The sequence below is a fragment of the Schistocerca piceifrons genome, chromosome 4 (genome assembly GCF_021461385.2).
Source record: "Schistocerca piceifrons isolate TAMUIC-IGC-003096 chromosome 4, iqSchPice1.1, whole genome shotgun sequence".
NCBI lineage: Eukaryota > Metazoa > Arthropoda > Insecta > Orthoptera > Acrididae > Schistocerca > Schistocerca piceifrons.
The window spans coordinates 211458697-211473592 of record NC_060141.1 but is presented as its reverse complement, the minus strand read 5'-3'; the positions used below and the strand labels follow the sequence as shown (position 1 = coordinate 211473592).

General features: G+C 40.9%; 1 protein-coding gene across 1 annotated transcript in view; it reads right to left on the bottom strand.

Annotated features, from left to right (window-relative positions):
- Positions 1-14896, bottom strand: part of LOC124795734 (hexosaminidase D-like) — a gene marked incomplete at its 5' end in the record, with an annotated part of 172114 nt that overhangs the window by 101525 nt on the left and 55693 nt on the right. The gene's annotated exons all lie outside the window — the stretch shown is intronic.

Genomic DNA, 14896 nt, shown 5'->3' with positions numbered 1-14896 from the left:
GTAGAACGCCAGCGACAAAATCTTTCGTACGGAATGAGACTTATTGAGAATAAAATTCAAGGAGGTATTTTGCTAATATAATTTCGTCGAATCTGATTACCTCGACGAGCAAGTTGTGTAATCGTTACAAAAGTAGGGCACAGAGTGACGGGTTGGAAGGGCACAGGTAAAGACCTGAACCATATCTGAGTTACACGTTTGCTTACTTTTGGCATAGGAAAGTATACAATTTTTGAAGGACATCATCTTTACGCCAATGGCTGTTATAAGCTTTTATTACACTATTGCCGTTTCGGCCTTAAGACATTATCAAGTGATATTATGGCTTTAAGCCATATCACCGTAATGTAAGCTGACACATTTGTATGTCGTTGTCAATACCGTTAAATACACTCGTGACGTTGTTACACAGTACGAGCACATGTATTCAAACATCGTAATACAACAGGCTACTAATCAAGTAGTAGCTTGATGTCTTAGGTTAGTTAGATTTAAGTAGTTCTAAGTCTAGGGGACTGATGACTTCAGATGTTAAGTACCATAGTGCTTAGAGTCATTTGAAACACTTTAATTTGAACTCTTGTTTTTCGAACTTTATCCCACTTGATTTTTGTGCAATTTGTTTAAAACATGCTTCTGTGAGGTGGTTTCCAATAAGGCCTTTGTTAATCTTATTAGAATTTGAGAATTGTACTTTATTCACTGGCTTGCAACATAGTGTTTCATACGTTTCATTATGAAGTTGCTATGATTTTTGAGTATCGAAAAAATGTGTGATTAGTAATGTGCTGCACTAAATTTCTGTGGTACAAGTCCTTAATCCGTCTGGACAACTTATTTTATCATAGCCAACAGTTTTCTCCCTTAATTCTTTGATACCTATTGGTATAATTTTTGACACTTCCATAACAGTACAACGAAAAACCAGCCAAAGTTGCTAATTTCACTTTTTTATCCACTCAATGACTAGATTCGGGCCAGGACCCATTTTCAGATCATCGAAACATAGTCAAAAACGGTATTTCCGAAAATGCAGATCTGCATGCGCTGTATATTTGTGACATGGTTTTGCCATTTTCGAAAATACCTTTTTGACGTGTTACGATGATTTGACAATGGGTCCCGGCCAGAAATAAGTCATCGAGTGAATGAAAAAAAGGGAAATTGCAACTTTGGCTGGTGTTTGGTTGTACTGATTAATAGAAGTTGCTGGCCTACAATCATTATAGCATGCTGGAATTTCGTACTTTCAAAACGGTTTCAAGATGGAAGGTGTTCATATTTACTTCTAAAAAATATTTTTGCCCATTAACTGACGCAAATCCACTAGTAAAACAGCTTTTCAGACAGTTTGTTGTTTATTGCATTTTTTATTTTTCATATGGTTCCTTATACTTGAGCTACGCTACAGGCGCATGAAAAACATGTTTTTGGTATGTTAGAGCATCCATTCAACTACTTTCAAATATCGGACGTTTTCTGTGATACATTTCGGTAAAACATAATGATATATTTTTAGATTGCGGTCAGATCAGACGTGACGCGAAAAATTCCTGAAATCAGTAATTTTTTGGTTCAGGGTTATTTACTCTATCGATTTTATATGATTTTGTCCATATTGCTACAAGTGAAAAATTTGGATCGTGGGCCCTCATATTATTGGCGTTGTGCCTAGTGACTAAGGTGGTTATGGAAAAGGCAACCGCGATCCACTCATTGTTGGCCGAATTGTACATCAATGTGGTTCGTTATACCGAGTTCGAAGTGTGTCGGCGCCCAGTCATGTGGAAACGACATAAGCTGACGCAATCTTCGCGATATATATTTCAGGAACTGTGGAAGGAGATATTGAAGGAACGTTTGGTCCAGTTTGTTGGGAAAAAGGTCTTTGACATAACCGTTAGTTGACAATATTACCCCATACATTCACAGCGAACTTGTGTCGCCAGGATTCCGACACACCAGTGTGTTTGAGTTTTGTTACCCCGTACGTGGCTAATCCTGCTGCTGTTTGCAGATAATGGCGTCGTTTATTGTCTAGTAAAGTATTCAGAATATCAAGCGCTATTGCAAAACGAATTAAATTAGATGTCTGTATAGTGAGAAAAGTTACACATCACTCACTTTTCCCTGAATATGGGGGAGGGATGGTAAGCAATGAAGCAAAAAAAAAAAAAAAAAAATTAATTCTGATTTTATACCCTTTACTGTACAAATCAATTTGCAAATAACCCTCGATATGGGACGTCCGTAGGCAATTATTACACCTTTTGTGGACCCTACGGATTGCCGGCCGCTGTGACCGAGCGGTTCTAGGCGCTTCAGCCCGAAACCGCGCTGCTGCTATGGTCGCAGATTCGAATCCTGTCTCGGGCATGGATGTGTGTGATATTCTTAGGTTAGTTAGGTTTAAGTCGTTCTGAGTTTAGGGGACTGATGACCTCAGATGTTAAGTCCCATAGTGCTCAGAGTCATCTGAACCATTTTGAATTTGATGCTACGGATTAAATTTTTCTTCATGTAAGGTTCTAAAAAACAGTTGTTTCGCTTGTGTTCACAGCTCGAACACAACCGCCACCAGTCGCTTATAACACATTCTCATCGAGGTAGGGTGTTCCAGCACGGAAGAATCTGGTTTCTCGCAGGCGCGCATGCGCAGACGAAAAAGTACTACAAGACGTGGGTATGATCGCCGCGCAACAACTCAGCGTGGTGTCCTTTGCATTCAGTGAACCCATCCACTAAGCACATATCGGCCACCTCCTCATCAGTAATCCATACTGATGTGTAACACCGTTAAGGTACAACAAGACCTGCCAGAAAAATAAACCCCACACAGAACCAGGTTGTAGTGAATGCGAGACTGAGGACAAAGACGGCAGTAATATTATCAAAAGCAAGTATTGTGAGTGAATGGAACAAGGTTGTTACCGACCAAGAGACAGCGCATAAAGTCACAACTGAAGCAGATACACGCGGTGTTGGTTCAAATGGCTCTGAGCACTATGGGACTCAACTGCTGAGGTCATTAGTCCCCTAGAACTTAGAACTAGTTAAACCTAACTAACCTAAGGACATCACAAACATCCATGCCCGAGGCAGGATTCGAACCTGCGACCGTAGCGGTCTTGCGGTTCCAGACTGCAGCGCCTTTAACCGCACGGCCACTTCGGCCGGCCACACGCGGTGTTGCGAAGCAATTTAAATTACTTAATACAGGCAACTATTTTCCTTTGGGGGTGTACTGAAATAATAGCCCCACATTCAGCGATCATATACATACACTCGATCGACGAAAAATGTGCACCTAAGGACTGGCAAACTGCACACATCACACCAAAACATAAGAAAGGAAATAGGAGTAATTCGCAGACCCAGATTGCTGACGGACGTCGATTTGCAGCAGGATCTCGGAACGATGCAATCTGCAGTCTGAGTGGTGCTGTAAGACTGTTTGCAGATAATGGCGTCGTTTAGTGTCTAGTAAAGTATTCAGAAGATCAAGCGCTATTGCAAAACGAATTAAATTAGATGTCTGCGTAGTGAGAAAAGTTACACATCACTCACTTTTCCCTGAATATGGGGGAGGGATGGTAATTCCAAAGCCACCCACACCGTCGCAAGCCAGCACCCTGCATTACGCTGTGATATAGTCGTCTAAAGAAGGTTGAAAACCGGTTGACCGAATAAACAGATATTTTAAAAAAATTGGCTGGTTGCAGTTTTCAGTGTTTATATTGAATAAATATTCACGGATTTTTAAACTAATGGATAAGCGTAAAATATTAGAATATGTTTTTAATAATGTATTACAGATTTAAATTTTCAGACTATATTACAGATTTAAATTTTCAGGAAGGATTTGAAAAATTTTCCTTTCGGATTTAAAAAATGATACACAATCTTTTAGAGCTCTAGGTATCGAGTGAGTTTTTCAAATAGGCTGCACCTTGAAATGCCAGTTTAGCTTCAGGTAGCAGAAGTTTGGAGTCGTGGCTTCTATTGCTCTGGCGAACACGGCAATTGCCATAACCGGATTTCTCAGAAACTTTACTCTTTGGAAGAAGTGTCAAAATAAGCGAACAAGGGATTCAGCTTATTCGTTGATATTCGACCGTTTCTGAGAAAACGACGGTTAAAGTTTTCCAGGTACTTTATGTTCCTTTTATCGAGTAACCAGTTCAGCCGAAACGGTAGCACATTGCCAGTGTCCCACCTTCACACTTTTGCCCCCCCTTAAAAACCTGGTTATTATTTTTATATTTACTTTTCATTTATCTACCCACGTGCGTAGATAACCGAACGAATATTTTCCAACGTATATTCAAATAACGTTGTCCTTATTCGTCTACTAAATGCATGTCTGGTGAATGATTTTAAAAAAGAGGAACGATGAATGAATGAAAAAATTACATGAAATTGATATTGGCGTACTTCCTGTAGTGTATCTTGACTCATAATAATCATCTTAAAGCGCCGGTTTTCGGAAAAGTGATACGTTATGTGTGGTTTGCCGCAAAATTATTGCCAACGCGTGAAATCTTCAGCAGTGTAAACGTTTCTTTTCCGAGTGAGATTCATACGATGAAATATCGCTATGGCAAAACCTGCCTTTGCGCGATGCTCGTGGTGTTCGGAATTTCTGGGTTTCGATTGTTTCTACGATCGATATCATCCAAGGGATTGCACCGGATCATCTTGACAATAAACATAAGAAAAAATGCAAAACTAAGAATTGATGTCAGAAGGAAACATAAGAATACGAGAATTTAGAAAGATTGTAATCTTGAAAATATACACATTTAATTTTGAAGGGTGGTCCACTTAAACGTTGAACACAAATATCTCTGGAACAATAGACACTGAGAAACGACTTTCACTGGTAAGGCAGGCCCACCTGAAATTAAATATTAGAGATTATCTAAAACGTACGCAAGTAATATTTTCGACACAAACCTTTTTTATGGTCACCCCTATTACTTCTCAAACAATCAATAATATGAAATATCACAAAAAGAATGGTATTGGTTGCATTGCAATACGTCCATTACATTACGAGCAATTGCAAAGCGAAGTTGACGCTTGAAATAAACGAAACGCGCCGCTGTTGCACATCCCGAGACGCTAGTAATCGCGATGCGTTTGACGTACTACTACGCAACAAACTCTGTACTGGTTGCTGTTTACCCTGGTATTAAATGGAATCGAAACAATACTGCAATACTAGAATGCACATAGCGGTAGCGAAAAACCAAATATCACTGGCCAGGGCGAACGTAATTAAAGGTTGACCAAGGATTTAATAGAATGGTAAATGGTACCTGTAAGTACTCGTGCGACTGGACATCTCTAATCTGTACTATTTCCAGTTTACTTAATAACAGCGCAAATAGCAATAAGCACAGTGGTTGTTGCATCGTAGTACGACAAACACGTCGTGATAACGAGCGCCGTGGGGTTCACGCTTTTATCTCGGGACCTGCAGTAGCGGCGCGTTTCGTTTGTTTCAGTCTTCAGTTTCACCCTGCAGTTTCTCGGGATGTACTTGACGTATTGTGATGCAACCAACGACATTCTTTTCCCGACTTTTCATGTCATTTATTGCGTAAGAAATAATACGGGATGTTCATAAAAAAACCAAAGTTTGAGTTGAAAATAATATTTGCTTACGTTTTACAATGTCTCATACCATTTACTTCCATGAGCCCCTGTCTTACATTCATACCTGTGAAAGTCGTTTTTCAATATTTATCGTTGTTCCGGAGATATTTGCGCTGAAAAGTTTAAATGGACCACCCTGCGTAATAAATGTATAACACTTACTGTGAAATCCAATTCTAGTTTTACATTTGATTTAACGCCCTAGTATCCGCTAACTCGATAAGAAACATTCATCGGACGTGGGCAGATAAATTAAAAAACTGAAATAAAATAAAATAAAATCAATAAAAATAATAATTGGATTTCGAACAGGAGACGCAAAAGTTTGAGACCGCGGCATGGGGGCTATTCTATCAGCTGACTTGAACTTATCGCGCGCTAAAGATCATCTAAACTACGCGAAGAACTTTGACGGTCGTTTTTTCAGAAACGGTCGAGCGTCTACACTATTATTCGGTTATTTTCACTCCTCTTCCACTGAGCGAGGTTTCTGGGAAACCAGGATATGGCACTTCCCGTGTTCTCAAAAAAAAAAAAAAAAAAAAAAAAATGTTCAAATGGCTCTAAACACTATGGGACTTAACATCTGAGGTCATCAGTCCCCTAGACTTAGAACTACCTAAACCTAACTAGCCTAAGGACATCACACACATCCATTCCCGAGACAGGATTCTAACCTGCGACCGTAGCAGCAGAGCGGTTCCGGACTGAAGCGCCTAGAACCGCTCGGCCACAGCCACCGGCTTCCGTGTTCTCCTCATGAGTACAGCCCTAATGGATTTCCAGAATGCTCAAAAAGTTAAACCTAAGGCGCCTACCGGATTGACGAGGCAAGGTACGTGGCGCAAGACATGCGTCTAACTTGCAACTTTGATTACACACAGGCTAATGGCGCAGTGCCTAACGGACTGACGACATGTATAAACGCTGTACTGATTATATGGCATGCCACACTTTCGTCAACCGCCACGTCTGTATTTGTGATGGTTTACGAAAGTTTCTTGATTGTGTGATTGTCTATGTACCCAGAAACCGATACAGAGGTCAGTATTGAAGCTAAAACGTGAGACAATCAGATATGAAAATATCATTTTTTCAATCAGTTTCCTCAAAATCGATTGAACAATGAGGAACACAAATGAAAATCAAAACTTTGATCTTTACATGTAAGATAAAAATTTTAATGGCTAACTACAAAAATGCATGTAGCTTTACTTCATTTGCATGAAAGATTAATTAAACTGACTAAAGCCAGAACACCTTCATGGACCACTTTAATTCTATTGGCGTGCCACACCAACTCCATGCCTCGCGCTACGCCACTTGTCACGCCACGCCAGTTGACGCCCCGTTTGAAGCCGTCCGCTCACGGGAAGTGAAAACGTACGTGTGCGAGGTGGTTGTCTCGTCACAGCGTGGAATTCCCATTTCCACTTCATTGCGAAGCGCGAAATGAGGAATAAGGCATGTCACATTATTGCCTAGTTGAGAGGAACATGGTCAATGAGATGCCACTTCGTTTCTACGTCATAAGCAGAGTTCAGGACCCGCCATGTTGTATGTTGTTAAACTTCGTATTTTTTGTCCTCGTTTTACAGAGTACGTGATCTGATTACATGCTACTTCAAAACCTCCGAAAACTGAGTATCTCTTGTAAATTCATCATTTCAGATATTATTTGTTATGATACAATGACAGGAAACTGTATATCAGAAGTTAAAAGGGATTCTCGTGTTTGATGTCCGAAGTGTTATAACTTGTGTGCTAGGAAAATATACCGTTTCAGAGCTGAATAGCTAAATATCAAATAATGGCATTTGTAATTACAGCTTTCACACAGTGTACATCATATACGGAAGCCCGGCTGTCATGTCGAAGACGTAGCATAGTTGATAGCATCGTGAGCCGAAAGACGGCAGGTTTGAGTCAACTTTTTTCCAATTTTTTTTCACATTTTGTTTTCTAAGAGATACTGGGTTTTTCTTATTAATTTAATAGAGGTATTATCTGCGATAGTCGATATTATTCATTATAAGAAATGTATCTGCTGTAATTCTTATTTCATAGGCCAACGACTGAAATGTTTCTCCAGCGGCCAGAACCCTTAACATGACTACCAGTTTATGTCAGAAAGTAGATGCAACTGGAAGTCTTTGTTATTAAGAAATTTTCTTTAAAATAACTGACTCTGAGCATTCAAGGGGGCCATATAGCATTATCTTATTCTTTATTTAAAGAATCATTGGAAAATATGTAGAGAAATTGTAGTGCAGAGATTGGTTTCCTCATTATAAGATGATGTTTGCATATCTTCATAATTTTATCATTTTCTATTTTTTTAAAGCCTCTGTACCTCTTCTTTCCGTGCGTCCATATTCGTTGGTACTACATTGTAAGTGTCGCTCGTGTCACTCACACAAAAACTATTTTTGAATAGTCAATTAATCTCGTAGAGGTGTTTTCTTCGTACATATTTTGAAGTGCACATTTTTTTTATATCCTGAGCTAATCGAAACAGCTAGTTATTATTTCACACTGGGCCAATTTCAACAGAGATTGCATCAAAGAAGGAATCTGTCTTCGTAGAGACGAAGTCCAATAACTTTATTTTCTTTCTTTTCTTATACTGTCGTGGTGTGGGAATTATACCGAAATTTCACTGTCAAAATATCAATGAACAATGACAGAAGCCATCCACAACACGTTGGCCTGAGCATTCAGCAACGGGAGGAAAGGAGTGAAGTCTTTCAAGATCCAATGAGGATAAATCCCATCGCTGTTGGAATGTGCTTTCATGAGGCGACAAAATGTGAATGCGGAACTGCGACGGACACCACGTCGGGCATGCTTCGAGATGAGAAACAATATCCCGGGTGACAACGGCTTTAGGAAGCTGCACAAATTCCACATGATTCTCACGTCTTGTAACTCACGACGAAGAGTAACCAGCTGAGTGGCTCAAGATTCACTCTCGAATCCTCTGGCTGTGTATCTCTCTGTGGTACTGAGATGCGTGATTAATCGACGAATAATGCTGTTTTGATTGTGTTAAAGAGACATTTTTGTTCCGGCATTGGCCATTCTACTCATCGTGTGAAAGGCCTACTAAGTTTGTAAAATAACATTACCGTATAATGCACTAAAATATGGTAATCTGCGACTCACCACTTAGCGACAGTTTGACAATCTATTAAGACAAATGGCGTATGCTTGATGAAGTACGTTTCTTTTTGTTACTTGAGAAGCTTTTACATATTTTGGCAACATGCGCGGTATATGGAACTTCCAAAATCACGTATTATGAGACATGATCGAAAAGCTCGTGTGACAAGGCGACTCAGTAGTGAAATTCCATACTACGGACACAAAGGACTTCGATTCGATTCGCCGCATGCCGTGTGGTTTTTATCCATTTCATCTCCGGCAATGTTTTCTTAATTTGAAGGGTACTATGTTCTTTTCATTGAAGGGGACAAAAAAACCGTTTAGGATGTTGCACATTCAAGTATTTGGTCACACTGTCCACAGATTCGCAGCCCTCTCTTGGATTGAAACCACGGGTCGCCTTTGCTCCCAGTTTATTAAGAGACTGCAGTAATATTACAGGGCGATCAGCTCTGGCGACAAACGCTATCTGGTGAATGACACGGCGGTGAGGTGAGTGAACGTCATTAATTCCGTCAGCGACACAGGCACACACCGGCTGCCCGTGCGCTCCCTGTAACACAGGCCACCAGGCAGCTCGCTGCGAGCGGCGGGTAGCCGGAAGGTGTTTGCGCGGCGCAGGCAATAACTCTGCCGGCGCCTGTGTGGTCGCCTTCACAAAGGGATTACGCAGGAGGGCAAATAAATTGACCCTCGCGCTCCGGCCCCGAGTTCCCGTGCTGTTTCCACGCTGCGAAATTCATCGCCGTCGTCATCAAACGACCACTGACGAGGGGTGCTTTAACGATTCCAAAGCACCTAAAGACTGAACACGCAGCAGTCATGTCCGGGATCCATGTGCTAGCGAACACAGCAGCTGTGTCACAAGGAGATCTTGCAATGCTATAAAAGCTGGACATAAGTAGATATCGACAGCGTTTAGTGCGAGAGTCACGCTAAGACTTCATGGAAAGTACAATAGAGGCACAGAGCACAGTTAAATGAAGCGAGACTTGAGCTACATATCGTCACTTTTCCGTCAGGTATTGTATTCTAGTGGCAGAGCGCAAGTCTCGAAACCGGAAGGTCAAGGGATCTGATCAAGATCCGACCTTAACGTTTTTCAGTCTGCCCTTACACTCGCCAGGGACTCGCCAGGGACAAATATGCTAGGAAGAACACTTGCTTCGTATTCCAGGTTTAATTGTCGGTCCCCTTCCGCCGGTAGGGATACTACTGTAGGTTAGGGACAAGCAAATCCTCTTAGTGACCTCCAACTGAAGGACTTGCAACAGGCGGCAGAACTTCACTACTGCGGGATTCCCAGCCAATCAGTCACCACAAGACAAAACCACTTCGTTTTATTTTTCCACACGATGAACAAGAGTCTGCATGCTGCGCTCTTAAAAACTTGAACCAGCTCAGGATGGTTACCATATTAAACTTTTTACGACAGCATCTGACTGTGGTAAATGTTGGTGATGTAATCTGTCTTTCGTAGGCTCCTAGAAAATACTGGCCACTTAGCCTTTTTACGTCGGCCCACAGAGTTTGAAACCTGAAGCTGTAGTAGGTTTTCCAGTAAACTTTTACCTTCGACGTAAAAAAAATGAAAAAAAAGAACAACCGTTCTGGTTTTAACGTCTGTTCTCCATTATGTAGCCTGTCTCATTCGATTTTGAGTAAATTATTTGATTAAAAAACTGATTTTTTCGCAACTTATAGTCTCACATTGTAGCTTCAATACTGAGCTCAGGATCGTTTCTTGTTGTCCTGGGTACGGAGACAATCGCAGAACCAAATCAGAAACTTTTGTAAACTGTCAATAGGACAGACGTGGCGCGTCCCGTCATTTCATCGTAACAAATCGCATGTAAATCGACGTCTTTTCAAGAGATCGTCAATTTTCTGATGCTTTGAAATAGCACACATTCATATGATGTATTCTGTAATAAAAAAACACCAAATTTGAAGTTTAAATCCACACGACATGGCGACTCCCAAGTTCTGCTTATGACGCAGAAACTACGTCGCATCTCATTGATCATGTTCCTCTATACGAGGCAAATATCTGACATACCAGATTCTTCATTTCAAGCTTCGCAGTATAGTTGAACGTGGAATTTCAAGCTGTGACGAGACCACCTCCTCGTCCATGTGCGTTTTCAACTCCCGTGAGCAGACGGCTTCAGGTACGTTGCCCATTGGCGTGATGTGACGAGTGACGTCGCGGTAGGCATGGCATTGGCATGGCATCCACGTGACTCAACGACAACGGAAGTACAGTGGCACATTTTCGTTTTCGGCCAGTGAAAGTGTTCTGGCTTTATTCAGTTTAATTAAGTTTTATGTAAATGAAGCAAAGGTACATTCCTCTCTGAAGGTGTTAAATCAGGACTGTACAGAAGAGGTGACAGAACAAACCACTGAAATTTGGCACTAAGTTCCATGGTCGCACACCTGTTGTGGAACCTGTGTCGGCTTATAAGGTTCATGCTTTAGGCTCCAAGACGTCTAGAAGAATCACACCCTTTCTGTCCCAGAAGACAGAGGACATCCCTTTGCCTGCTGATGGCTGGGCTTTGAACTATTACTTCGTTGGAGAATTCTCCATAGTTGTAACTCGCCCATCAGCACAGATGAGGAGACCTATACACTTTTCATTATAAGCGATCACAGCTGAGCAGAATCGGCTAGGGCGTGGATTCCCAAGAACATTCTTTTCACCACCATCGAAACGCAGTACACACCACTCTACATTACTGATGGTTACAATATCACCTCCATACACCTCTAACAAGCGTCCATGCGTTTCAATTGGCGCATTTTTCTTCGGCAGTGAGAAATTCAGTGTCCAAGCACCTTGATGACAGATGCCATTTTGAAACGCTACACTACTGTCGCTATCTGCTCTGTATATCAAATCCATTTTATGCTTCTTCGTTATTCTTCAAAAATTGCAAAGATATTGAAGCACCATAAAGTGGATTTCAACTGCCGCCCACCGGACAAGACAATAGCTCTTCATGCATCTACGAAATATTGTCTGCTTCTACGAGAGGTGAGTGTACGTGTAATAACTTGAGAGTTTGCTAAAAGTTAGGTAGGACAGACACTACGCACTTTACAAGTACGGTGCATTGAACACCAGCGACTCACTGGCCTTCTACAGACCAACAAATCTGCAGTGACTGAACACTGTATTCCCACTAGCCATTCCATCAAGCGAATTACGGGAAAGTCATACTGCCCAGAATACAATCCTATTTGATTCAGTAGTCAAGGAAAAGTGTGGAAATGCAATTAGCACACAACATGATCAGCCGAGACGAGGATTTCCAGATCGACAAATCATACGAACCATTCATTACACATCTGTGCACACAGAGGAATTATTAGTCTTAGTTTTCGCTGCCTAGCACCCTAGTTTTTATTAAAACGGGTGATATTTGTTGGGATGCACTGTGGATTTGCTAATTTAGCGCTTGCTCCATTTTTTACCCTTATACGCAGTAAGTTTTATCATTGACTGACGCTCTTGTCGCCAACTGTTATATCTGACGCACAAGCGTTTATTCCACAGTACTGCGTCAGGTGGTACTCATTCTGTCACCGAGTCACGCTGTACGCGCAGCAGTAGAAATATCAAAAGAAGAAACAATGCTGCCTCGGATTCAGGTCACGTAATATTCGTCTGACTGTTTTTACTGAGCAACCCAATAGCCATCAATGTAATGTGGATGCATGCTCTGCAGCTGACGGCCTTCTTACGCAACATTTTCAAATTTCCTTAGTCCTCTGTTCTCGTCAAAACCGTGCAGTTGTGTATCAGTAACGATGTTCACAGCGTTACGTCATGTATTAGTACAGAAGTATTGAACTGTCCTACATCGTATTTGAGTATAGCAGAGCCCATAGCAATAGTAGAAATGCTACGTAATTGCTTGCGGAAAGGTTTCTGAACAGAATCACTCCACAGTATCAGAGAGGCCAGGAAGTTGCAAGTGGGTAGCGCATATCCTGCACGCAGTGTTACCAAAATAGTGGCACCTACATACGGTACAGTCTGCTTCCTATGTATGTTGCATTTTTTCTGCTTTCAGTAGTACAGCATGGTATTCGAAATTTACTGTACCAATGTTGGCTAAAGGAATAACTCATAAAGTACTCCTCATTTCTTTCTGCTGTTAGGTGTCACAAATAGACACTGGCCATGCACGCCCCGTTGCCTTTCAGAAAAACTTTGACTTTTCAGTACGCTTCCTGGAATGCAAAGTTCACACCAAGAGTAGACAGCTGGAACCCAATTTTGACACCTGATACTGGGGAAAAAAAAAAATGGACAATATTTCATACAGCGTTCCAAAGGCCTATATTAAGTGTAACATATTTCTTAATACCGTGCAATTCTCGTGCTACACAACTCAAAATGTATCTAGTACAGAAAACACACTTCGCTGTAAGTACAAGCCTTTGTTGTAGCTATTATGCTCTTCAAGCCGAAGACTGGTTTGATGCAGCCCTCCGCGCTACTCTATCCTGTACGAGCCTCGTCTCCAAATAACTACTGCAACCTACATCTTTTTGAATCTGTTTACTGTATTCATCTCTCAGTCTCCGACTACGATTTTTACCTCCCACACTTACCTCAAATACGAAATTGTTGTTCCCTTGATATCTCAGAATGTGTCTTATTACCCGATCCCCTGTTTTGGTTAAATTCTGCCAGAAATTTCTTGTCTCCCCATTCTGTTCGGTACTTCCTTATTAGTTACATCATCTACCCATCTAATCTTCAGCATTCTTCTGTAGCACTACATTTCGAAAGGATTTATCCTCTTTCATATATGGCTACAATCCAAATACCTACAGAAGAGACTTCCTGACACTTAAATCTATATTCGATATTAACAGATTTATCTTCTTGAGAAGAAATAAGAAAACTCATCAACTATTTTCTGTGTCCTGATTCCCTTACCAACAACTGATTTAATTCGATTACATTCCAAAATCCTTGCTTTGCTTTTGTTGATGTTCATCTTATATCCACTTTTCAAAACATTACACTGTCCATTTCGTTCCATTGCTCTACCACGTCCTTTGCTGTATCTGACAAAATTATAATGTCACTGGCAAACCTCAAAGTTTTTATTTCTTCTCCCTGAATTTTAATTCCCACTCCAATTTTTCTTTTGTTTCCTTCACTGCTTGTTCAATGTACAGATTGAATAACATCGGGGATAGGCCACAACCCTGTTTCACTCTCTTTTCAACCACTGCACCACGGCTCTTATTACTGCCATCTGGTTTCTGTACAAATTGTAAATAGCCTTACGCTCCCAGTATTTTACCTCTGTTACCTTCAGAATTTCAAAGAAAGTACTCCAGTCAAAATTGTCAAAAGCTTTCTATAAGTCTACAAATACTATAAACGTAGGTTTCCCTTTCTTTAACATATCTTCTGAAATAAGTCGTAGGATCAGTAAAGGTGTACTCTTGGAAATACTCAAGGCAGAGAATGTAGTACCCACTTTCAACTTTCCAGTTCGTCTCTTGATGAGCCTGGGAATTTTCTGAATGTAAAAGGATGCAAATCATTTGGTTCGGGAATCTTTCAGCATACAATTATGCAACAGTCCTCCTGTTGTCAGTAACTTAGCTGCGTACAAACAGCATATCGGACATTTCGATAGTCTAGAGTAGGAACCTGTAACCAAAGTAACTGCATTGGTACGTACACAACTACCAAACTATGACGAGTACAAAGGAATGTAGATAAATGTAGCAAATGTATGGAGGATATTAGCTGCGGTACATGCATGAACCTTACATCTTCTGCAAACACGCTACCTGACAATAAAGGTGAAGCGCCCAGCAGGGAAAGATGAAATGAAACTTCTCGAGTTTAGAGGATATGTGATGTTATTGCAGTACTGAAAAACAGAGTCAGACTTACAAAATAAAACCTGACAATATGAGCTCACTTATCAGCATGACGATGCACCCTCTCTATCTTAAATGCATGGCCTGATATGGTTTGAAATATGTCAAGAAGCCGTTGTGTAGTATCGTGAGCCAAGCTTATCCACAA